This window comes from Hordeum vulgare, chromosome 3H, assembly GCF_904849725.1.
Source record: "Hordeum vulgare subsp. vulgare chromosome 3H, MorexV3_pseudomolecules_assembly, whole genome shotgun sequence".
Classification (NCBI taxonomy): Eukaryota; Viridiplantae; Streptophyta; class Magnoliopsida; order Poales; family Poaceae; genus Hordeum; species Hordeum vulgare.
This window is the reverse complement of record NC_058520.1, coordinates 571,424,216-571,444,573: the sequence shown is the minus strand read 5'-3', so window position 1 is coordinate 571,444,573 and position 20,358 is coordinate 571,424,216. Positions and strand designations below refer to the sequence as shown.

General features: G+C 43.8%; 1 non-coding gene and 1 pseudogene across 1 annotated transcript; one reads left to right on the top strand and one right to left on the bottom strand.

The window, feature by feature from the left end:
- LOC123442065 overlaps positions 1–20,358 on the top strand; it is a 158,869-nt pseudogene that overhangs the window by 131,162 nt on the left and 7,349 nt on the right.
- On the bottom strand, positions 19,087–19,189 carry LOC123445905. The gene has a single exon (XR_006631258.1). It is a non-coding gene; the product is annotated as a U6 spliceosomal RNA (small nuclear RNA).

Below are 20,358 nucleotides of genomic sequence, written 5' to 3'. Positions count from 1 at the left end.
GTGTTCATGCATGTGTGTGTGTGGGCATGAGTGCACATATGCACTTGTGCATGAGGGCTAACCCCTCATGCTTGCCACTATGGTTTGCATGTGTAGGTGTAGGTGTTGCTACATATGCTTTATTCACATGCGATAATGTTCCTAGTTGGTCATATTGATTTCTAGGTTGTTTTTCGAGCTAGCTTTGTGCCTACATGTTACATGCAAGTACCCATGTTTTATATATGCTTTTGGGGTAGAATCATCCCAGGAATCTACTCGTGCAATCAGTTTCACTTTAGAGCAACTTCATAAACTGTCATTTTTTGTCATGATGCCATGTTTAGAGCTTAGTATTATGTGGTGCTTTGACCCTATGAAGGTGAAACTTTGATGTAGTGGTAGTGGGTGAACCCCTCTACAACATGGGGTCTTTGTTATGTTCATAGGAATTTGTATGCACCGTTTGTGCCTTGTCAAAGTTGACACTTGGCTGAAACTGACGGCTTTGTGAAAATCTGTGATTTTCACTAAGTCTGAGAATATGCTGTTATTTTCTTCCCTTGTTGTTTTGGTTGCAAAAGCTCATGTGTTGGGAATCAGCCCATGCAACAAACTAAAGTTTGTGAGCTTTTGTGTTTGTCTAGCTCCCTGTCAAATTTCATGCATATTCACTTCATGTAGATATAATTTTGGAGGCTGTCAAAATGCTTCAGAGCATAAGCAGGTGGTGAAAATCTGAGATTTTCACTAAGTCCCCGAATCTGTTATTTTTGTCCAAGTTAGTGCCTATAGATCTGCTCATGTGTGACTCCTTTGTATTAACTTCTTGCACAGGGTTGTAGATCTTTTGAATGGCTTTTGCCTCATGTCTTGTTTGGCTCATTTGGGTTGTTGTAGGTACTTTAAATGTTGTGGACAAAATGCTATGATGTTGTTAAAAATAGATTGCATGTTTTAGTTGATTTGAAGCTTGTGTGGGCATTGTTATTGGTGTGGTGTGTTTCCATGCACCACCCCACTTATATTTGATTGTTTGATCATGTGGCAATCTGGTAACACCAGGAGAGTGCCATTGGAGTGTGCTTGTGGTGGATTTGAACCGTAGGTCTTCATATCTTGTTTCGTAGTTTCTGGTTGATCCGTAGCTCCGTTCTCTACGTTCTTTATATGTTTTTGCTTTGTTTTCTCGTGATGCACATGTTCATGCCATCATCATGCATGTCAAGATAACTTAATATGAAGTTCTATCCAGAATTCTATTAACTCAACTAATGCATATGAAAGTGAATAGAATAGTGATGCATGCTTCCTTCTTCACTCATGCATCATATTGTTTGTTGCATCATGTTGTGTTGGTGTTCATTGGCTGCTATTTTATCTTGGGTAGCATCGGGATCGGAGAGCGAGTACGTGGATTCTGGAGAGTACGTGCAGGAAGATCAAGAGTTGTTCCAAGCTGAAGACATCACAGGCAAGATGATCGTGACCTTGATACCGTATCTAGCTTCGTTATGCTTAGAACCACGTTTCCTTCGATATATGCCCGCTGCCTACCACTTGATATAATGCCTCCTGTTATTGCCATGAAACCCAAACACCTTCCTCTCCTAGCAAATGATGTTTGGCTAAGTAGGCTTGCTCAACCTCTAATGAATAGCTTTGCTAGTTGCAGGTGCCAGTTGTCTCATGTCAAAGCATGAGTATTTTGATATCGTTATGTTTAAACTGTTATTTAATTAATGCACCTATATACTTGGTAAATGACGGAAGGCCGAGCCGTTTGCCGGGTGATTTGTTCCGTTATTGCCGCCTTAGTTTCGGCTACCGGTGTTTGTTTCCATAACTGATCGCTCCTAACACGTTCGGGGTTGTATGGGGACTCCCTTGATAAATCGTGTAGTGTTAAAGCTTGTTAGGCAGGACCCAACATTGGTTTTAATCTGCTAATCACCTAATAATAATTTGCATAGGGAATAGCTACCCCGAGGATTTAATCAACAACCCGGGCCAGTGCTCCTCATGAGTGTTGGTCCAAACTAGAGCACTGTGCGGGGCCAACTCAGGGCAACTTGAGTGATTTCTATCAGGCCATCGTGCGTGTAGCTTATCCGTCGTGTCCTGAGACTGAGATACGCGGCTCTTATCGGGGTCATCAACACGACGGGAGGTCCTGTTAGATTTGTCTTACCTTAGCGATATATCTTGCATATAGGAATCCCGATGAAACTTTGGGTCTCCTCAAAGTTGAGGTTTTCCTCTAAGGAATCCAACGAGATCACTAGATTCGTGATAGAGGGTTACTTTGCGGCCCATGGCAGTTTGTGATGGACTAGTTGGAGCACCCCTACAGGGTTTAATCTTTCGGAAAGCCGTGCCCGCGGTTATGTGGCAACATGGAGAATTTGTTAACATACGGTTCTAGACAACTTAAAGTAACTCTAATAAAACTACCAACTGTGTGCGTAACCGTGACTGTCTCCTTCGTAGACCTCTCTTCGATCGGGAACACGGTGGGGTTATGTTTGACGTAAGTAGGTGTTCAGGATCACTTAGTGATCATCTAGTCTTAGACTACTCGTGTAGACCACCATACCAATTACTCTGATCAACGTAAGTTAGCCACCATATATGCTTAGGTTGCTGCAAACATATACACTAAACCTTCCTCACCTAATAACTTGACTAGATTCGATACCAAGGTCATCCGATTGTTGAGTCCCCATGGCTCACAGTTTACTACCAAACCCCCCAACAGGTACAGGTATGCCCGACACAGGAGATCCTGATGGCACCCAGCTGACGTGGCAGTACGATGAGGAGTGTGACCGACTGTACGTGAACTACCCGAAGGACTAAGGCCGTGGTCGTGATCGTGGGCCAGCATGCGGGATGTCATAGTTCTGTTATTTGTTTATGTTGTCCGTAGCGGGACTAAACTTTGCTCTGAATAATTGTGTGGCTGTAAAATTTATGTTATACAATGTCAGATGGCAAGTGTATGCCCTACTTGTCATTCTTCAGTTATGTAATGTTATGATTATCTCGCTTGTGAAACGTTTAGATGCGCCTCTTTCCCTTTTGGGGCATCGCCCCCAAAATAGGAAAGGGTCGCATCTTAGTCGTTACATCCTAGCCATGTCCAGGGTGCCGATATAAAACGCATGGAACATGGGCATGACGACCGGACGCAAGATCTCCCGAAATTTCTGGAAGAAAACTACTGGGAGACCATCCGGCCCCGGGGCCGAGCAAGCTTTCATAGAAGCAATCGCCCGACCCACTTCCTCAAGGGAGAACGGGAGAGTAAGCTCCGCATTCTCCGCCTCGAAGACCTGGGCAGCAAGCGGCCAGAAGACATTGCAGAGGGAGAAGCCTCCACGCGGCTCAGTCGAGAACAACTCCTTATAAAAAGGAGTAAATATGGGTGGAGATATCATCTGGGCTTTCTAGGAGAACATCCACATCCCAGAGGAAAGGAATGCCACATTTCTGCCTACAGCCATTAGCAATTGCTTGAAAGTAGGCAGTGTTCGCATCCCCCTTAAGGAGACAGTTTTGGCCCCCTCGATGCTGCTAGAACAACTCCTCGCTCTTGTAGATGCCCATGAGCGAGGCCTCGAGGGAGTATCTCCTGAGCCAGTCGTCAGGAGACAGACCTGGCCCGTCCGCCAGGCCATCCAGCACCTTAATCTAATCCAGCAAGGCCCCTTTACGGGACCATAGATCAGCGCCCAGGTTCGCCCCCAGCCCTTCATGGCCTGACGAGCCAACTTAGCACAGTGGTGCCAGACATCCACCGCACAAAACACGCGAGGCGGGGACGAGACCGCCTCAAGCCAGCAGTCGCCAACCAGCTCAAAGAAACTTGGTTGCTCCAGAAAGAATGTCTCAAAGCGGAAGCGACGGGTCCTGGGGGGACCCCTCCCCTGACGAGAAAAGCAGGGGCGTAAGGTCGGAGCCAATCCGAGTGACCGCCTTGAGGGAGCAAAGTGGGGACATCACTTCCCACTGAGCCGACACAAAGACCCAATCCAAAACACTCTGGATGGGGTCCGCCTGCTTATTCGACCACGTGAACCTAGCCCCTACGTGGGCTATCTCACGGAGCACCAGGTCAGCAATGCAGTCGTTGAAGAGACGCATTCGGACCCGATCCACATTAGGAGAGCTTTTATCAGAAGCCCACCTAATGAGGTTGGAGTCGCCAGCCACCACCACCGGAGTGGTGCACCCCTCCACCTTGTTTTTCAACTCGGCGAGGAAGTCAGCAAAGAGGCCATGGTCCGCCGGACCATAGACGATAATAACCTCCCAACTGAGGTGGACTCATCGGTCAGTGACGGACATGCCCACGAAGAATTCCCTACGGTCCATATCCTCAACCGAGAAAGCATCCTCCCTGACTCCGAGCAGGATGCCCCCAGATTGACCCGTAGCAGGCAACCACTTCCACGCAAACTGGTGACGAGATAGCCTCTGGAGCTCATGCATGCTAAAATCCTCGCGAATCGTCTCGTGAAGTCCCACAATGTCAATCTCTTCTTATCGCAAATACTCGATGAGCTGTCGTCGCCGGCCAGCGAGGCCGAAGCCCCTGATGTTCCAACATAGGAGCTTCATTTAATAACCTCAGTGGAGTTCCTAGGCCCCGCAAGCAGGGCCGAGCTAGCCCGCCTGTCAATCGCGGGTCGGGGGAGAGCCTTTGTCGGGCGGCCACATCGCCCCCACACAGAGGGGGCAGCGGGGGCCTCTGGTCCGAGGGAAGCGGACCTGGAGATAGACACACCCACCTTGATATGGTGTTCAGTGTGGATTGAGACGTGTGAGGGACGCCTGCGTAGCACCCTCACCAAGGGGGGAACTGTCAGGGGCGTCCTGATAACCCACAAGTGTAGGAGATCGCAACAGTTTTCGAGGGTAGAGTATTCAACCCAAATTTATTGATTCGCCACAAGGGGAAGCAAAAGAATATTCTCAAGTATTAGCAGCTGAGTTTGTCAGATTCAACCACGCCTGAAAGATTAGTGCCTGCAAGCAAAGTATCAGTCGCAAAGTAGTATGATAGCAACGGTGTCAGAAAAGATCTGTTGACGGCAGACTATTCCTAACTATTGTATCAATGGCGCCAGTAAGTTGCACGTGGATGGGGAACTATTCTTCCCCGGCAACGGTGTCGGAAAAGGATCTTGCAACAAGTAACAACAAAGTAGCAAGGAACAACAGTAGCAGCAGAGTAACAGCAGCAGCAGTAACAGCAGTAGCAGCAAAGTGGCCCAATCCCTTTTTGTAGCAAGGGACAAGCCTGGACAAAGTAATGTAGCAAGGACCGGTAGTAAAAGACTCGTAGGCAGTGGATCGGTGATGGATGAGTAAGACGGATGTGATTCATCATGTAACAGCTATAACACGGAGAGATATGTAACTAGCTCCCGTTCGTCAATCTAATGTAGGCATGTATTCCTTATGTAGTCATACGTGCTTAGGGAAAAGAACTTGCATGACATCTATTGTCCATCCCTCCCATGGCAGCGGGGTCCTAATGGAAACTATGGGATATTAAGGTTCTACTTTTAATAAAGAACCGGACCAACGCATTAACACTTGGTGAATACATGAACTCCTCATACTATGGTCATCTCCGGGAGTGGTTCCGGCTATTGTCACTCCGGGGTTGCCGGGTCATAACACATAGTAGGTGACTACAACTTGCAAGATAGGATCTAAAACACACATATATTGGCGACAACATAATAGGTTCACATATGAAATCATGGCACTCAGGCCCTTGTGACAAGCATTAAGCATTGCAAAGTAGTAGCAACATCAATCTCAGAACATAGTGGATACTAGGGATCAATACCCGTCAAAACTAACTCGATTACATGATCGATCTCATCCAACTCATCGCCGTCGAGCAAGCCTACGATGAGATTACTCACGAACGATGAAGAGCATCATGGAATTGCCGATGGAGGAAGGTTGATGATGACGATGGCGACGATTTCCCCTCTCCGGAGCCCAGAACAGACTCATAATCTGCCGTCCAGATGAAGAACAGGGGGTGGCGGCGCCTCCGTATCGTAAAACACGATGAATCCTTCTCTCTGATTTTTTTTCCGAGCGAAACGGAATATATAGAGCTGAGTTTGGGGGCGGTGGTGCCTCGTGGGCCCCACAAGCCCTCACGGCACGGCCAGGGGGGTGGCCGCGGCCCAGGGGCTTGAGGCCCACTGGCACGCCCCCCTCCGGTGGATCTTTGTGCAGGTATTTTTCTTTTATTCGAGAAAAATTCTCCCTAAATTTACAGGACATTCCGAGAACTTTTATTTCTGCACAAAAACAACACCATGGCAATTCTGCTGAAAACAGCGTCAGTCCGGGTTAGTTCCATTCAAATCATGCAAATTAGAGTCCAAAACAAGGGCAAAAGAGTTCGGAAAAGTAGATACGACGGAGACGTATCAACTCCCCCAAGCTTAAAGCCTTGCTTATCCTCAAGCAATTCAGTTGACAAACTGAAAGAGACAAAAGAAAAACTTTGGCGAACTCTGTTTGATCTTGTTGTTGCAACTATGTCTAACTCATATCCAGAGTTTCAGCAAGATCACAAGCAAACCACATAAGCAAATGACATCTAGGTCTCACGGTAAACTCATAACAATGGCATAATCAACTAGTGAGCAAATAATAGTAAGCCTCAAATGTCAACACTTCAATCAAAACAACATGAAGCAGTGCGAATAGATGGTATCTCGCTAGCTCTTTCTGAGACCGCAAAATATAAATGCAGAGCACCTTCAAAGACCAAGGGCTGGATAAATATTGTAATTCAAGGCAATGAAGATCCAGTCACAGTCATACTCAACACAGTTAAAAGCAAAGCATAAAAATGACAGAGGTGCTCTCTAATTGGTGCTTTTGTAAGAGGAGGATGACTCAACAGGAACATAAATAGACATGCCCTTCGTAGAGGGAAGCATTGATTTGCAGAGGTGCCAGAGCTCAAACTTTGAAAGCAGAGATAATAACTTTGGGTGGCATGCTTTCATTGTCAACGCAATGACTAAGAGTTCTCAACATCTTCCATGCTACACATGCTATAGGTGATTCCCAAACAGAAAAGTAAAGTTTTGACTCCCCCACCACCAATCAATCACACTCCACGGCTAGCCGAATCCTCGGGTACCGTCCATACCAACATCAATCCTGGGGGAGTTTTCTTTGCAATTATCTTTTCAGTTTGAGCATGGAACTGGGAATTCCATTTACCGGCCCCTTTCTCGTGAATGATAGTGAATAAACACATATCGAGGATAACACGCCTAGCATGGAAGATACCAATAGCCCCCTGTCACCACATGAGCGGTTCGGGCACGCAAAACAGATTATTTCTTGAAGATTTAGATAGTGGCACATGCAAATTTACTTGGAACGGCAGGTAGATACCGCACATAGGTAGGTATGGTGGACTCATATGGAACAACTTTGGGTTTATGGAAGTGGATGCACAAGCAGTATTCCCGCTTAGTACAAGTGAAGGCCAGCAAAAGACTAGGAAGCGACCAACTAGAGAGCGACAACAGTCATCAAAATGCATTGAGATTAACTAACATTGAGTGCAAGCATGAGTAGGACATAAATCACCATGAACATGAATATCATAGAGGCTATGTTGATTTTGTTTCAACTACATGCGTAAACATGCGCCAAGTCAAGCCACTTGAATCATTTAAAGGAGGATACCATCCTATCATACTATGTCATAACCATCTCAACATTTATGTTGGCAACCAAGGCAAACCATTATAAGCTCCTAGCTAAGTAAGCATGGCATAAGCAACTATGATCTCTAAGTCGTCATTGCAAACATGTTTCTCTCACAACAAAGCTGAATCGGGCATGATGAGCTAGTCATATTTACAAAAACAAAATAGATCAAGTTCATACCAGCTTTTCCAGGCTCAGTCACTTCATCATATATCGTCATTATTGCCTTTCACTTGCACGACCGAACGATGTGAACAATAATAAGCGTGCTCGTGCATTGGACTAAAGCTGAATCTGCAGGCAAACACAAAGGAGAAGACAAAGTAGTATGGCTCTTTGAAAGCTAAACAGGTATGCATGCAAGAGCCACTAAACATTGTAACCATTATCTTCTACCTTGACCCAAAGAAAAAAAACTATCTACACGGGAAAGCTCCCAACAAGCAAAAGAAGAAAAAGAAAATCTTTTTGGGTTTTCTCAAACTAGACAGACACACGGAAAGAAAATGAGAAAAATAAAATAAACTAGCATGGATGATACACTGGCAAAGTGTGAACACCGGCTAACAAAGTGAAAGCATAAGCAAGAATGTAAAGTCGGTGAGAACACGTACTCCCCCAAGCTTAGGCTTTTGGCCTAAGTTGGTCTACTCCCAAGGAGGGAAATAACCAGCTTCGGGGTACTCCGGAGTGGACTGAGGATGCCACTGCTGTGTCAGCTCCTCTGGCTCCCACTGATAAACTGGCGGCTGGTACTCGACTGGTGGCTCGGGCACGGGCACCTGTGGTTGGGCTAGGCCCCAATATGCGTAGATGTCCGAGGGCATAATAATGTACCTGCCTGCATGAAGATTGAACAAAGAAGGAGCAGGCAAAGTAATAGTCTCACGAGTACGTTGACTAAAACCAGGTTATAAATCATCCTTCTATTTATATCTCTATCAAGAAAGTCATGGCGAACCATGCTATCGTAATCTAGATATCTCTCGGGAAGAAGAATCTCTTCTTCCTCCTCTAGTCTAATAGGTATCTCAAAGTGTCTAGAAAGACGAGTAGCATAGATACCTCCATAGACAACACCTTTAGAATGGTTCAGGTTCAACCATTGAGCTACTATAGCGCCCAAGCTGTAAGTTTTATCATTATAAAGGGCTTAGCGGAAGACCGCAAGATCTTGGGAACTAAGTGACCCAGCTTTCCCACGGCCAATCAAACATTTTCCCACAAATAGTGAGAAGTACCGAAGCACGGGAAAATGAATGCTAGCAGCTCTAGCGCAAGACACTCCTCTCTCCTCTCCTACAGCAATTATATCGATGAAAGCTTCCAAGTCCCGTGGACGAGGTTCATGAATAACCCCAACAAAAGGCAATTTGCAAACATTGCAAAAATCCTGAAGTGACATGCGCTGGGGGATATCATAAAGTTTGAACTCAACCATAGGAGGATTCTTCTACGGATAGAAGTTAATTCTTTGTACGAAGATATTAGTGAGGAGGAGGTATTGCGGACACTTATCTTCAACGAAGGCGGTAAGGCCTGCATTCTCCACCAAGTGATAAAAGTCCTCATAAATTCTAGCGGCGTGTAAGAACACGTCGCTTGTCCACTCGCACGCTCGAACTTCTGCGACTCGAGGGACCAGATACTTGGGCTTCTTCTCACTCCCATCATCCTTGGGGTCACGGCTTGACGAGCCTCTTAAGAACCTCCTCATCTTTTCCCTTTCTAATCTCTAAAAATTTCTGAAATTTTTAGTGATTCTAAGGAAAAGTGAACAAGGCTCAACTAAACTCGTAGCAACTACTCCCACAAAAGTGCCTAGAGGCCATAGTACGCATCAAAACTACTTGGGACCAGCTAAAATTAGCATGCAAAGCTCAAGAACATGGTCACCAATGCAGCAAAAATACGCGGAGTATAAGGCACTAGAGCAAAAACTAATTGGACCAATGGAGGAGTCACTTACCAAGGAGTAATTTTCCTAAAACAGTTTGGAGAATGGTGATTTGAGCAAAGAGATCGAAAATCCCAGCAAGAGGAGCAAGAACACGGGTTTGAGCTGTGAAATGATTTTTTCTAGAGGTAGGAGAACCAGATGAGAGTAAGAATGAGTGGAGTGGGTGCCTGTGGGCCCCACAAGCCTGGGTGGTGCGACCAGGGGGTGCCCGTGCCCCAAGGGCTTGTGGCCCACTGGTACAGCCCCCAGACAAGCTCTTTGTCTTAGAATTTTTCAAAAAATCCAAAAAAAAAAATCATACTTGATTTTCAGGACGTTCGAAGAACTTTTATTTTTGGGGTACTTTTCTACCGGACGCTAAAACAGAAAACAGGGAAAACTAAACTAAACCTATCATTTTTCTTCTAGGCAACCTAAAGTGAAAGCTTGGAACAGAGGTTTGTGACTCCTTGATTCATCCATCTCATGGTCATCGAAAGAAATCCGTCAATGGGGTTGATCAAGTCTCCTCGACAAACCTTTTCGAATCGCAAAAGAGAACGGAGAATTTTCGAATAGTCACTAGGTTACCTCAATGGGATGTGAATTTCCTCAACAAGCAAATCATACTTCATCTTAACAGGAGGAATAGGGCATTCAAAGCTCCCAATAAGAATTGATGAAGTTTTTTCGATAGCATTAATGCAATGTACTCGATATTGTTTCTTCGGGAAGTGCACCGTATGCTCATTACCGTTGACATGGAAAGTGACATTGCCTTTGTTGCAATCTATAACAGCCCTTGCAGTGTTTAAAAAGGGTCTTCCGAGAATGACCGCCATGGCATCGTCCTCAGGAATATCCAAGATAACAAAGTCTGTTAAGATAGTGGTGTTAGCAACCACAACAGGCACATCCTCGTAAATGCCGATAGGGAAAGCAGTTGATTTGTCGGCCATTTGCAGAGAGATTTCAGTGGGTGTCAACTTATCCAGTTCAAGTCTACGATAAAGAGAGAGAGTCGTAACACTAACACCGGCTCCAAGATCACATAACGCAGTTCTAACGTAGTTGCCTTTAATGGAGCAAGGTATAGTGGGCACACCGAGATCACCTAGTTTCTTAGGAGTTCCACCCTTGAAAGTGTAATTAGCGAGCATGGTGGAAATCTCAACATGAGGTATCCTCCTCTTACTAGTCACAATATCTTTCATGTACTTAGCATACAGAGACATCTTGAGCATATCCGTCAAATGCATTTGCAGAAAGACATGTCTGATCATTTCAACGAAGCGCTCAAAATCCTCATCACCCTTTTTCTTGGATGGTTTGGGAGGAAAGGGCATAGGTTTCTGAACCCATGGTTCCCTTTCTTTACCATGCTTCCTAGCAGCGAAGTCATTCTTATCGTATCTTCTATTCTTAGGTTGTGGGTTATCAAGATCAACACTAGGTTCAATCTCCACATCCTTTTCATTGCTAGGTTGAGCATCAACATGAACATCATTATTGATATTATCATTAGGCTCATGTTCATCACCAGATTGTGTTTCAGCATCAGAGACAGAGACATCGTTTGGACTCTCAGGTGTAGCAGCAATAAGGTTGCTAGCGTGCAGGTTCCTATCATCTTTCTTCTTCTTAGGATGACTAGGTGCATCAGTGCTAACTCCTTGAGAATCTTGTTCAATTCTCTTCGGATGACCCTCAGGATACAAAGGTTCCTGGGTCATTCTACCGCCTCTAGTGACGACTCTGACGGAATTTTCATTCAACTCATCGAGCAAGTCATTTTGAGCTTTAAGTACTTGTTCTACGTGAGTAGTAACCATATAGGCATGTTTACTCAGAAGCTTAAGATCGTTGACGTTTCTGTCCACACAAGCACTTAAATGACTAAGCATACGAGCATTCTGTTCCAATTGTCTGCTAACAATATCATTGAAACTTTGTTGTTTGGCAACGAAGTTATCAAATTCATCCAGGCATAAGCTAGCAGGTTTATCAAAAGGAATATCACTCTCATCAAACCTACACAGAGAATTTACTACTACTACCTGTATCGGGTTATCGAGACCATGGATCTCTTCGATAGGTGGTAGATTTTTGACATCTTCAGATTTAATGCCTTTCTCTCACATAGATTTCTTGGCTTCTTGCATATCTTCAGGACTGAGGAATAGAATACCTCTTTTCTTTGGAGTTGGCTTAGGAGGTGGTTCGGGAATAGTCCAAGCATTCTCATTGCACAAGATGTTATTCAATAGAATCTCAGCTTGTTCTACAGTTCGTTCCCTAAAAACACTACTGGCACAACTATCTAGATGGTCTTTAGAAGCATCGGTAAGTCCATTATAGAAGATATCAAGTATTTCATTCTTCTCAAGAGGGTGATCAGGCAAAGCATTCAGTAGCTGGATAAGCCTCCCCCAAGCTTGTGGGAGACTCTCTTGTTCAGCTTGAGCAAAGTTGTATATTTCCTGCAAGGCAGCTTGCTTCTTATGGGCAAGGAAATATTTTTCACAGAAGTAGTAGACCATATCCTGGGGGCTACGCAGACAACCAGGAGCAAGAGAAGTGAACCAGGTCTTAGCATCATCCTTTAGCGAGAAAGGAAACAGCTTGAGCATATAGTAGTGGTGGATCTTTTCCTGACTAGTGAATAGGGTGGCTATATCGTGTAGTTTGGTAAGATGGGCTACAACCATTTCAGACTCATAACCGTGAAAAGGATCAGATTCGACCAGAGTGATTAACTCAGGGTCGACAGAGAATTCATAATCCTTATCGGTCACAAAGATAGGCAAAGTGGCAAACTTCGGGTCGTAATTCATCCTAGCGTTCAGAGATTTTTCTTTCCACTTGCGCAGTAATTTCTCAACATCATAGCTATCCTTACACGCAAGAAAATCCTCAGCTATCTCTCCCTCCATAACATAACGTGTATCACGCATAACAGGCAATTCAGGCATAGGAGAGCTAGTTCTAGCAGGCAAAATAGCAGGTTCTACTTCAATAGTATCAGCAGTTTCAGAAGTATCATCACATCTAGCAGCAACTGTAGCAATATGTGCATCAAGGAATGCACCCAGTGGCAAAGCAGTATCAAGCATAGCATCATCAGGCATAGTATCAAGCATAGCATCATCAGGCATAGTATCAAGCATAGCATCATCCTAAGCATCATGGGCACCAGAAGTAGCATCATCAAGCACAAGCGACATATCAAGATTTCTAGCAGGAGGTGATGCCGCAAACTTACTCATAACTGAAGGTGAATCAAGTGCAGAGCTAGATGGCAGTTCCTTACCTCTCCTCGTAGTGGAAGGCAAGATTTTAGTTCTTGGATCTTTTGGATTCTTCATAGTGATCAGCAGACGTAAATCCCAAGTGACTCAGAGAATATAGTTGTGCCTCCCCGGCAACGGCGCCAGAAAATAGTATTTATAACCCACAAGTGTAGGGGATCGCAACAGTTTTCGAGGGTATAGTATTCAACCCAAATTTATTGATTCGCCACAAGGGGAAGCGAAAGAATATTCTCAAGTATTAGCAGCTGAGTTTGTCAGATTCAACCACACCTGAAAGATTAGTGTCTGCAAGCAAAGTATCAGTAGCAAAGTAGTATGAGAGCAACGGTGTCAGAAAAGATCTGTTGACGGCAGACTATTCCTAACTATTGTATCAATGGCACAGTAAGTTGCACATGGACGGGGAACTATTCTTCCCCGGCAACGGTGTCGGAAAAGGATCTTGCAACAAGTAACAGCAAAGTAGCAAGGAACAGCAGTAGCAGCAGAGTAACAGCAGCAGCAATAACAGTAGTAGCAGCAAAGTGGCCCAATCCCTTTTTGTAGCAAGGGACAAGCCTGGACAAAGTAACGTAGCAAGGACCAGTAGTAAAAGACTCGTAGGCAGTGGATCGGTGATGGATGAGTATGACGGATGTGATTCATCATGTAACAGCTATAACACGGAGAGATATGCAACTAGCTCCCGTTCATCAATCTAATGTGGCATGTATTCCGTATGTACTCATACGTGCTTAGGGAAAAGAACTTGCATGACATCTATTGTCCATCCCTCTCGTGGCAGCGGGGTCCTAATGGAAACTACGGGATATTAAGGTTCTCCTTTTAATAAAGAACCGGACCAACGCATTAACACTTGGTGAATACATGAACTCCTCATACTATGGTCATCTCCGGGAGTGGTTCCGGCTACTGTCACTCCGGGGTTGCCAGGTCATAACACATAGTAGGTGACTGCAACTTGCAAGATAGGATCTAAAACACACATATCTTGACGACAACATAATAGGTTCAGATCTGAAATCATGGCACTCGGGCCCTACTGACAAGCATTAAGCATGACAAAGAAGTAGCAACATCAATCTCAGAACATAGTGGATACTAGGGATCAATCCCCGTCAAAACTAACTCGATTACATGATAGATCTCATCCAACTCATCACCGTCCAGCAAGCCTACGATGAGATTACTCAAGAACGATGAAGAGCATCATGGAATTGGCGATGGAGCAAGCCTACGATGAGATTTCCCCTGTCGGGAGCCTAAAACGGACTCCAGATTTGCCCTCCAAATGAAGAACAAGGGGTGGTGGCGCCGCCGTATCGTAAAACGTGATGAATCCTTCTCTCTGATTTTTTTTCGGGCGAAACGGAATATATAGAGCTGAGTTTGGGGGCGGTGGTGCCACATGGGCCCCACAAGCCCTCACGGCGCGGCCAGGGGGGTAGCCGTGGCCCACTGGCACGCCCCCTCAGGTGGATCTTTGCGCGGGTATTTTTCTTTTATTCTAGAAAAAATCTTCATAAATTTTCAGGACATTCCGAGAACTTTTATTTCTGCACAAAAACAACACCATGGCAATTCTCCTGAAAACAGCGTCAGTCCGGGTTAGTTCCATTCAAATCATGCAAATTAGAGTCCAAAACAAGGGCAAAAGAGTTCGGAAAAGTAGATACGACAGAGACGTATCACGTCCCAGCCACAGTCTCCAACGGGGGAGCCGCACCACCCCTGGTCTCTCTTCCGCCAGTTGTCCGTCCTCCTCCCGTCGCAACACTGGTTGATGCTGGTCCTGCTCCTCCTCTGTCGCAATGGTGGTTGCTGCTGCTCTTGGTCCCGCTCCTGTTGCTGCTGTTGTTCCTCGCCAAGGAGAGGAGACGAGGAGAGAGATTAAGAGGATATGAGGGAAAAGGACAAGGAGTTGATGCTCCTCCTAATGGACGTTGCTGCTCCTCCTAATGAACGTTGCTGCTGTTGATGCTCACCAAGGAGAGGAGGCAAGGAGTGGGACGAAGGGGAGATGACGCAGAAGGAGAAGGAGTTGTCGCTGCTGCTTGCATGGGGTAGATAGATGAATGAAGGATTTCTGGCTGTGGGAGGAAAGGTGTGAGCATCGTTGGATCTTAGTGAATCGGACGGTGGGGGCACGTGGGATGGTCCGCTCGACCAATCAGACAACAATGAATCTTTACCGAGTGCTGCACTCAGAAAAGCTTTGTGTCTTTTCTTTATCATCTTTCTTTCAAATTTTACATATCAATTATTATGTAAAATATTCTTGAAATTTTACCATGCATTGAAGAAGTCATATGGGTGCACCATGCCAAATTGCAAGATTTTTCGAGTTCGGTTGCATTTTTTTGAAATTTTAAAAACAACAAACTATATTTGCAAGGTTGTATCTCGGCATCTTTATGTTTGAAATCCATTTTATTTTCTCGGACTAGTTCCAACTATGGACTCAATAACACATGTATGATTTTTCAAAAGAAAGTCTTCAATTTTCTCATGCACTTGCAGTTCAATTTTGAATTACTTTCGGAAAATTGGTGTAAATACATTTAAATGTACAAAAGTAGCTAGAAAACTAGAAAATATATGAAACATGGGAATTGTGCATAGAATATGGTCTACTTACTGTGATAATTGGATTGGTGCCATTTTGCAACTTCATTTTTGTACTTGCTTCACAAAAAACACATGTTTGGCACTTATAAAATGAAAATTGATTTTTTTGTACAAAATAGTAGGAAACTCTATTTTGCAACACTGTTTATAATGCCAAGATGCACCCATGTATCTAATGTGGGAACATTATAATAAACTATACAATAAATATGTCCACTGCCTTAGTCATTTGACTTGAACGCCATCAATGTACAAACATGATAGCTCATTTTGTGAAGGATTTTTTTAAAAAAAATGCCCTATTCAAAGTTTGGTATTTTTCATAGTAACTAGTACACATAAATGGAGTCCATGAGGAAGTATTGGATTTTTTGAACTTTCATTCATTTTTTCAAAACTGGGTCAAAATGGTCAGCATGACTATTCAAAGCAAGGTGTTGAATCTTTTAAAACTATAAGTGGTTCTTACATATAGTGACTATTTGTGTACCTAAAACATATTTTGCTATGTTGTAGGATAGAGCTATCACACACTTAAAGTTCAAATTTAAATTACTTTTGGGAAATCGACATAAAGTCATTTAAATATGCAAAATTGGCTATAAAACTAGAAAATCCATGAAACTTCGGAATTGTGAATAAAATATGGTCTATTTACTCTGATAATTGGAGTGGTCCCACATTGCACCCTGTTTTTTGTACTTGCTTCACAAAAAATACTCATTTTTGACACTTAGAAAATAGGGAAAAAATACGAAAAAGATGAAAACTTTATTTGACAACATTGTTTTAAATGGCAAGATGCACCTATGTTTATAATTTGGGCATATTATAATAAAGTATGCAATGAATGTGATCATCGCCTTAGTCATTTGATTTGAATGCCATCAAGTTCAAACAAGATAGCTCATTTTGTGATTATTATTTTTAATTTTCCATATTAAAAGTTTGGTATTTTTCGTAGTAACTAGTACACATAAAAGGACTCCATGCGAAAGGATTGCATTTTTTGAACTTTTACTCATTTTCTTTCATTCTTCTCAAAACTGGGTCAAAATGGTCGGCATGACTATTCATAGTAGGGGTTGAATCTTTCAAAATTATAAGTGGTTCTTCCATATAATTACTACTTGTGTACCTAAAAACATATTTTGCTATTTTTTAGGACAAAACTACCACACACTTGCACATCAAATGTGAATTGCTTTTGGTAAATCGACATAAAGTTATTTAAATACGAAAAATTTGCTACAAAACCAGAAATATCTATGAAACTTGGGAATTGTGAATAAAATATGGTCTACTTACTGTAATAATCTGAGTGGTCCCATTTTGGAACATGTTTGTTTTTTACTTTCTTCACAAAAAATACCCATTTTTGACACTTAGAAAATGGAAAAATATTTTTTTGTACAAACAAGTTGAAAACTTTATGTGACAACATTGTTTGAAATGGCAAGATGCACCTATGTTTCTAATTTGGGCACATTATAATAAAGTATGCAATGAATGTGATCATCGCCTTAGTCATTTCAGAGTATATTTTTACATCACAAAAAGTGCAATTAGTATGGCCTCAAATGAAAAAGTTATTAACATGAAAATTATCCGTATCATCAAAATGAACAACTTTCATTTTTGGACCATCTTCATCCCAGGTAGTATGCAACCTATACAACCTATACCCCTTTTGCCGAGTGTGACACTCGGTAAAGACCCCCTTTTGCCGACTACGTCATTCGGCAAAGCCTTGTCTGCCGAGTTTTGTTGTTTTACCGAGAGTTTTCTCCCTGATACTCGGTAAATTACATGTTTGTTGAGTTCTTCTTTTTTGCTCAGTGTTTCTCTCGGCGTATATGAGTTTGCCGAGTGTACGTGGATTGGCTCTCGACAACGATCCTGGCACTCGGCGTATAGTAAAATTCCAGTAGTGATGATGATGATGATATGGTTTGGTCCAACACCGCCGTGCTTGAAGCAACTAGCAGCATATTGAAAAGAAGGGTTAAAAGTCTATGTTGCAATAACTAACTTTCATCGCAGCTGCTCCCTCGACATATAGTGAGTTTACAACTGCTTTGGCTGAAGCCGCAGCACAAACAAACAAGGCATATATCTCACGAATGTTGGTTGATTACATATCTCTATCTCTAACAGTGTTCCTCAAATCCCTCAAGTTGTCTAATTAAGTAATTATTGATGGCTTAGTGAATCCATCTGCAACTTGGTCTCTTGTAGGGATGAATCTGATGACAAGAAGTTGCATGCAACTGACATACGTTATCGATGGAATAGGAAATATCTGGATGTGTTAATGTAATGTTCCAACTACACTTTTATTGTGAAGAATCATTTGGTCCTAACAACTCTCCATCTTCCATAAAGTAGTGAAATTCTCCGGGATACAAAATTATAATTTGGGGATTGCAGCGTGTTTGAACTCCAAGATCCTACATGTTTGCATTCAGTTGTTAGGTGCGAGGTTGGGAGAGCCTATCTCGCTCGCCATCCCCTCGACCTCGCCGCAAAGTTATAATATGGGACATTTTGGAGGAATCAAATCAGGTTGTTCGTTAGTTAACTGTCTCTGATTTGCTTGTGAGGGTGCGTGAGAGATTGTCAAAATCAATAATGGTAGTTTCTCTAACTTTAGAAATCACTCATCGGTCACTCAGTAATAAGGTTCTCCTTAGTATCAAAAACGTTTTTATATTATAAGACGGAGGGAGTAAAAACAAATATTATGTGTGTAAATCAAAATTAGAAGCTTTCATTTTTTTATAGGGGAAGAACATTCATCTTCAGTCAATTAAGTGTACATAGATCCAAACCACGAGCTTTCGCCAAGTGTGTAGATACGGTCAAATACCCCCACATGCCACTGACCCATATATGAACGAGGCGTTCTCAACCAATTATGTGCCTTCTTCTGATAGTTGTGGTTTGAATGTGTACAAGTCCGGATGCATGTATAAGCGAAAATTATTTAGAGATGGGCTGGTAATCTCTTGTGTTGGTGGTTATTTGTGCATGTATCAAAATTTTATCTTCGTCGCTATGATTTTATACTGCATCTTTGCGATTCTACCTTCTGCAAAATGAGTACAGGAAGTTTTGTATTGCAAATTTCATTTTATGTCCAACGTACAAGTGAATGTCCAAGAAGACTGCATCTTCAAAAGAAAAGGGGGCCAGTTCATAAGTGGAGCTGCAACACCAATAGAACTTGTGTTAAAAAAAACAGCAATAGGACTTCGTTGTAAAAAAACAGGGGTTAGAACGGAAGTAGGGGTCTATTTGTGACAATAATGACAATCTGTAGCTGAAAAGGTGAAAAGGCATGGTATATAAACCGGAAAAGGACCTATTTGCAAGCGCTGACAAAGAAGCGAGGGCGTGGAAGTAAGGTACCAAGGCCATATGCGTAAGATGGAAAAGGGCCCGCGCGCGAAATGTCGAAAAAATTTGGACCATTTCTCGATTTGTGCGTGTCATCCTTGCGCAGGGGCCATGCTAATCTTCTCTGTATCATTCCAATTTTATCGGATGTCCCCGAAGGGACGAGTCTAGACGTCGCGACCAGTCTTATAAGCTGGATGAGACTCCCCTCGGTAGCCGAGGTGGTACTAAACACATCAGCGGGTCTGCTGCCCATCCGCCTGGCCGGTCCCCCAGCAGCTGCCTCGCGTGGGCTGCATCCCCTTCCGCGGCCCGGATTCGGTGGACGGCCCAGCTAGTTTCTCCTCGACCCAAACTCGATGCCGGCCTCTTCGTTCATTTTATTTCTCCCCGTTCCGTTCACCGGAGAGGCAGGATCCAAGCAGCTGTATGTCTGCCCGGGTGATCGCCCCGGCGGTATCCAGATTTCGGAGGAGACCAGCACCTCCCGAGACATCGCAAAACCTCTCCGGCGACGGCGAGCTCGATTCTCCGTCGGCCGACTGCCTGATCGAGGGTCAAACCATCCTTAGACAAAAAATGATCTTGCGCTGCAAGCGCAAGGTTCCAGAGGAGCGGACCAGCACCTCCCGAGACATCGGCAAAACTTCTCCGGCGACGGCGAGCTCGATTCTCCGGCGGCCGCCTGCCAGATCAGATCGGCGACCAAACCACCCTTCTCGGCCACCGGCAGGTCCTCTCTCAACATGCCGGTGAGTTCGTCCTCCTCATCCTTCTTTTTTTCCTTCGCTAGATCCTCTTACAACGTGTCAGATGGAGTTACTGAAGTTTCTGACAAACTTCAAAACCCAGCAAAGACTGAGAGAAACAGAGACAAGGGAGGGGGTGAGGAAGATACAAGCAAGGCCAGTTTTAGCTTGGCTAGTCATCTAATCTAACCACAACAACTAACTGAAAGTCGTTCATCTGTCTTAGTTCGGTGCGCATATAGTTTCACTGTAGAGTTAGGGCATGCATTGGGTTGCCACTGCCGCCGCCGGCGATGATCACCGGTAGCTCCCAATTTTTTTTGTGCTCCACAATCTGAGATTTACCATTGACAAATACTCCGTACATCGGTTGGATTAGAAATTCCACTAAACTGAATTCCAACAAGGCGAAGGATTTTCAGTAGTCCTCGAGTAGTGTAGCGTCAGGTGACGAGGCACCGTTTCACCGTCTGCGCATCTGAAGGGATAGATATCTGAGTCCAGAATGTTTGTTCTATTTGAGCAGAAGCGAGCTGACCTTCTTGTTCTGCAAATATCATAATTGCGTCTTTCTGCAGAAAAG